Source organism: Monodelphis domestica, chromosome 1 (genome assembly GCF_027887165.1).
Source record: "Monodelphis domestica isolate mMonDom1 chromosome 1, mMonDom1.pri, whole genome shotgun sequence".
Classification (NCBI taxonomy): domain Eukaryota; kingdom Metazoa; phylum Chordata; class Mammalia; order Didelphimorphia; family Didelphidae; genus Monodelphis; species Monodelphis domestica.
This window is the reverse complement of record NC_077227.1, coordinates 514,973,293-514,979,464: the sequence shown is the minus strand read 5'-3', so window position 1 is coordinate 514,979,464 and position 6,172 is coordinate 514,973,293. Positions and strand designations below refer to the sequence as shown.

Below are 6,172 nucleotides of genomic sequence, written 5' to 3'. Positions count from 1 at the left end.
AAGGAACAGATGCTAAGCTACAAAGTAGAAAATTTAAATTTGATGTAAATTATTTTTTCCTTATTATTATAATTATGAACTCTGGGGAAATATCAGGTTTCTCCTCACTAGAAGGATTCAGGCAAAGGCCTAAATGACTCCAATTGTCAGGAATATTATAAAGGGGATTCTTGATCGAGTATAAGTTGGATTAGCTGGTCTCTGAGAGGCACCTTCCAAATCAAGATTCAACTTTCTTCCTTCTGCTCCTCCCATGCCCCTTTCAATCTGAGCATCTCCAAAGGCTCTGTTCTTGACCATCTGTTCTCTCTCCTTTCTCCTTGGAGATTTTTACTATTCTACTTTCAATAACCAGCTCTATGCAAGTAATTTCCAAATTTATATTTTTATATATGTGTATATGTGTTAGATATGTATATCCCCCAGGACTCTTGTCCCATATTTCCAAGGATAATGTTTGATACTGATGTTATATATGTTGCATTATACTACACCACCATATCCCAAACTAAATTCACCTTCCCCATTATGAAAGATCTAACTGCCTAGAGCTGTGGTGGCAAACTTATAGCACATGTGTCAGAGGAGGCACTCAAACTCCCCTCTGTGGGCATGCAAAGCCATCACCCCAGCACAGAGTTTGCCAGTTTACTACTAGAAAGCCATAGGGATGAGGGGCCAGGCTACATCCCTCTCACTCTCCCTCTCCACATGCACCTGAGGACATTTCTCACATTTCTCACCTGCCCCTCTAAAAGGTTTGCCATCAATGGCCTAAGAGCATCCAAATTCAGAGAAGTTAGTTACCAACTGAAGGTATCAGATTCCTCCTTGGATCCAATCCAAGGCTTTCACTACTTTAAAAACCTTCACTCTACTAATCCCTAATTGTAGGTACTAATCTTCCTGGGATCTTCCTGGTCTCTTGGTCTTCTCAATTCCCTACATTCAGGGGTGAAGGAAAAGGAGGAGGAAGAAGAAATAGTAATAATAATAATGCTAGCCTTAATATAATGTGTTACAGTTTTCAAAGGGCTTTACAATTATATCATTTAGTCCTCACAAAAACCCTAAGAAATAGTGGGTTTTTAAAAATTACTTTCATTTTACAAATAAAAAGTCTAAAGCAAATAAGCTTAAGTGACTTGCCCAAGGTCACCATAGTCTAATAGAAAGAATGCTGGACTTGGGAGTCAGAAAAGACTTAGATCCAAATCCTGGCTTATGTGACCTTGGGAAATTTTCCTTCTCCAAGACTTGGAAAGAAGAACAACAATGACAAAACAGTTACCAAGACAAAACAAAACCAATACCTGCCCTCAAGAAGCTTATATTATCCAATCTATCACTTTTGGGGTTAGAATTTCTAGGGTTTATTTATAGTGGAAAAGGAATAAAAAAATTCAAAATAAAATGCAGCAAAGAAATTCTGAGAATGTATATAAAAGAAAATTATACAACTGAAGACTGGATGGTCCCTAAGTTTTTCTAACTTTAAAGTGCTTTGGGCCAAAAATCTGCATAGATCTGAGATATTCAGTTCCTCCTGATTTCTCAAAAATAAATGTGGCAAAACATTACCAAAATACACATGCATACTGATTTGGAATTTGTCGGTCATCAAATTCATTGATCCATTCTAAAACCCACAACTAACTTTTAAGTGAGCAGCAAGTTTCCTGATTGCATGGTAATTTTTTCAGTTTTAAATCCAAATTTCTAACCATTGGTTAGCTATCTTTCCCCTCTACCTACTTAACCAATTAAATGCATCTTCTATGTGGCAAGCATTACTCAATACCAATTCAGCAATTTAATTCAATAAGCATTTATTAGTTGCTGACTATGTTCCAGGCACAATGCTAGATTCTAGAAATATAAAAATAGTTCTTCTACCTGTGGAGTTTATCTTGTATTCTAGGGAGGTGTGGGGACAAGGAAATACAAATAAATTCATTGTTCCTATCACCTCAAAAAGAAAACACAGCATCATTTCAAAATTACACAAAAACAAGCACAGTCTGTGATTTTCTCCCCAAAGTCTGCTTCTATTTTTATTGATACTATCAAGGCTCAAAATGGCAATCTTACTGGGTTCCTCTCTCTTCTTTGTCTCATAGTTAGTAAAAAAAAAAAAGTCAATCCATCCTATTAATTCAACCCATAGATCGAGCTTCTACTTCTAAAACAATCCTATTTAAATAACTATCTCTTATACCTTTCACTATTAAAAGTGTTTCCTGCTCTAATCCTTCCTGCATACTATTTTCTTGATAATCTTCTGAATGTAAAGCTCCAATTCTGCTCACTGCCTAACAAATAAGCAATAAACTTCCTAGTTCAACAACCAGGATTGTCCATAATCTCAATACTACTTATCTCCCCTGATTTTACCTCAAACTACCTACTCCGTACATATTTCAGTTAATCTGGACTTATTTTTACCATTTTCCAATCTTAGTTTGCCCTTTCTCATCTTTGTTCCTTTGTTCATACCATATCCTATGCCTAGAACTATTGTGAAGTAGGATATCTACAGCTTTATAGGATATTTATATTTACATAAAAATCTGCAAGGTTGCATTTTTCCTAAGTTAAATTACATTTATACTTACAGCTTCTCAAAATCAAGAATTCTAACAGACAAGGAATCATACATAGCACTTCTGAAATGTATCAATACAAAATCAGTAGCACACAAATGGAAGCTTTTTTATTCTAGATCATCATCTATTTTCAGGAATGGTTAAATTATACACCTACAATTCAACAAGTGATTATTTTGTTTTTAAAAAGTTTGTCGGGGGCAGCTGGGTAGCTCAGTGGATTGAGAGCCAGGCCTAGAGACTGGAGGTCCTAGGTTCAAATCTGGCCTCAGACACTTCCCAGCTGTGTGACCCTGGGCAAGTCACTTGACCCCCATTGCCTAGCCCTTACCACTCTTCTGCCTTGGAGCCAATACACAATATTGACTCCAAGACAGAAGGTAAGGGTTAAAAAAAAAAAGTTGTCCTCAAGGGACACTCCAAAAGAAGTCGTATTATGTTTTGCTTTGACTATTACTTCAGTAGTATCTCTAAATGGTACATCATAGGCACTATATAAATATTTATTACATCATAGAGAAGGAGAGCTTCCTAGATTATTGCCTTTAATATTGGAGAGTTACTTCTATAATCATGTGCATAAAAATATTCACTTACTTATGACACTCACCATTTTATTTGGCTTCTTGATCTAGTGATTCCCCTATCAACCCATGACTCTTGAAGTGGACAGTGGCAATTTGTTTCAGATGTAATAAAGACAGAATTCTTTAATATGTTCTCAAGAATCCTGTGGTCTCCTGACATGTGTTATTACTTCCAATGACAATGCATATAACGACTCATCTATGATTGTACATATCCTGTGCAACTCTAACCTGTATCCTTCCAAATTCATCATAGTTGGAAACTTCTGTCCCCTTGTAAGTGTATGCATACTAAGTAAGCATGCAGACTTATCTATCAGTAATTCCTCACTTTCCCTATGTAACTAGCCCATTTTCCCCCAGTCATAAATTTCTGTTTTTGCAGTCTGATTGTGACAAATGAATCTGAACAAATAACAATTCACATCACTTTTAAGGAGTTTTAAAGTATTTTTTCAATTCTTTAAAGTAGTTAGAAGAAATATTATTATTGCCCTTTTCTATATAGATGAGAAAACTAAGGCTCAATGGTTAAGTGATTTGCCCAGTCAATTGGGCAGTAAAGCAGGGACTCAACCTTAGGTCTTTTGACTCCAAACCTCATGTTCTTTTCATGATCACATATTGCTTTTCCATTAAGTAGTTGTGGTAAAAGCAAACTGGGTACTGGGATAAGACATAAGAATTGTCTTTCTTTTTCTTATTTGTATCCCCAGCACTTGGCATTGATCCTGGTACACAGTAGGCCCTTAATAAATGTTTATAGAATTGTTGCATCATATTCTTCTTTGTCTCCTGTCTATTTTACTCTCAATAAAAGATTCTAGTCATCAGCCTATACCAGATGTCCCCAGTACTCTGTTTCTATCCCACTTTAAAGCTCAGGCCAATACTACATTCCTTTGGTTCATCCATGATCCAGTCAACTGCCTGTTTATTCCAAGAACATTTAATTAAATGATGCTATGTCTCTCATATATTTTCAGGCATATATATCCTAATCTCTAGTAAGAGCTTACTATGTACTTACTACACTGCTCTTTGGATACAAAATTAGAAGTGTCAGTCTCCTGAATGGGGGGAAAAGGGGAGACACACCAACCAACTGGAGAAATCAAATGGCCCTTGAACTGAGCCTTTAGGAGAGATATGGGTTTCAGAAGGCAGAAATGAGGATGGAGAGTCATATTGTGCAAAATACACAGAAGTAGATGAAATGACATGTGTGAGAAATATTAAGAAAGCCAATTTAGCTGGCCTGTAGAGTGACAGAAAGGAGTGTAACATATGCATTATAAGTTTGGAATAGGAAATTGGATCTAAGTTGTGAAGGGCTACAAATGTCAAGCAGAAAAGTTTGATTTGTTCCCAGAAAGCATTCTGATCAAGAGATGATCAGAAACAGGAGGGACATTTTTTTTTTTTATAAAACTGTTCATGTAAGTAAGAACTAGGTTTTCTCTAATATCCCAGAAGGATCCCAAAATAACTATGTTCACTGTGAAGAACTTATTTTGTTTACACAAAAGAAAACAAATTCAAAGTACCAAGTAAGGATTAAGGAAAGTCAAAAGAGAAAATAGTGATTTTTAGTCTTAAAGAGGATAAATAAAAGGCAACAGGCAAAGAGACTGTAATAAAAAATGCCTGACAATAACATCCTCTTAATGAATCCTAGTTGAGTTCCTTACCTTGCAATCTTACTCTATTGAAATAGAATTATCACTTAAAATACTAACAAAATGTGCCAAATATTTGGGCTGAATATGCACAAGACAACTTAAAAGAAATCTATGAACTCAACAAATTTAAAGGAAGTCCTTTTACATGATCAGATCCAACAAATTGCAATACTTTTCTAATTAAGCTATATATTTTATGCATTTTCAATCAAAATACCAGTGGGAACTTCAAAGAATAAGTAACTTCATAACAAAATTGAAGTGAATAAAGATAGTAAAGAATATAAAAGAATTTTTTTAAGGACTAGGAGAGAATTTCCCTTTTAAATTTTAAAGTGTACAAAAGAAAATACATATGAAAACTGGAACTTGGAAGAGGGTGATGCTTAGGAAAAACAGAAGTGAGAACTCAGAAACCAAATCTAATTATGAAATTGTTAGATTTTCTTGGTTCTTATTTTTTGACTTGTGAAATCAATGGTTCAATAAAATTTGATAAAATGATTAAATAAATTAAATTTTAATTAACTGAACCAAAGAATATAAATATTATTGTGAAAACTGAAGAACTGTATGGGGAAAGAAAAATGTTTTAGTGTAATGCCTTGTATCCTATATTGAATTCTAATTTTGATTATCCAATTTTTTTTAAGTCACTAAAAGGAGCAGCTGGGTGGTTCAGTGAGTTGAGAGCCAGGCCTAGAGATAGGAAGGTCCTAGGTTCAAATCTGGCCTCAGACACTTCCTAGCTATGTGACCCTGGGCAAGTCACTTAATCCCAATTGCCTAGCCTTTTCTGCTCTTCTGCCTTGGAGCCAATACACAGTATTAATTCCAAGACAGAAGGTAAGGGTTTAAAAAAAAAAAATAAAATAAAATAAAATAAAATAAAATAAAGTCATTAAAAATTGGTAGAAGATACAATATATTTATCAATTAAGGATTATAAAATTTCTACCAAACAATTGCATCAATTAGTTTGATTATTTTTTAATGATTATGCACAACAACAACAACAAAAAACCACCAATAAAAAAAAAAGATTGGGGATAGTATTTGTAATAAATATGTACATTTTGGACATCTGAAAAAAAAAGGGGATATATATAATACTATATTGCATTTATTCTAGTGCTTTAAAGTTAACAGTGATTTACAAGTATTATTAAATTTGATTCATAAAAGAGCTCTGGGAGGTAGATATAATCATTATCCCCATTTTATAAATGAGGAAACTGAGAGAGATGGAGATTAAATGTTTTACATAGCCAAGAAGTATCTGAGGCAGGATACAGGT

At 34.4% G+C, this 6,172-nt stretch overlaps 1 protein-coding gene and 1 long non-coding RNA gene across 2 annotated transcripts in view; both read right to left on the bottom strand.

Annotated features, from left to right (window-relative positions):
- RAB10 (RAB10, member RAS oncogene family) overlaps positions 1 to 6,172 on the bottom strand; it is a 99,990-nt gene that overhangs the window by 65,123 nt on the left and 28,695 nt on the right. The gene's annotated exons all lie outside the window — the stretch shown is intronic.
- LOC130456497 (uncharacterized) overlaps positions 1 to 6,172 on the bottom strand; it is a 62,018-nt gene that overhangs the window by 27,981 nt on the left and 27,865 nt on the right. Inside the window, exon 1 of the long non-coding RNA XR_008915460.1 lies at positions 8 to 6,172. This exon is cut by the window's right edge and continues 27,865 nt beyond it. This is a non-coding gene — a long non-coding RNA (uncharacterized LOC130456497). The remainder of the gene's footprint in view (positions 1 to 7) is intronic.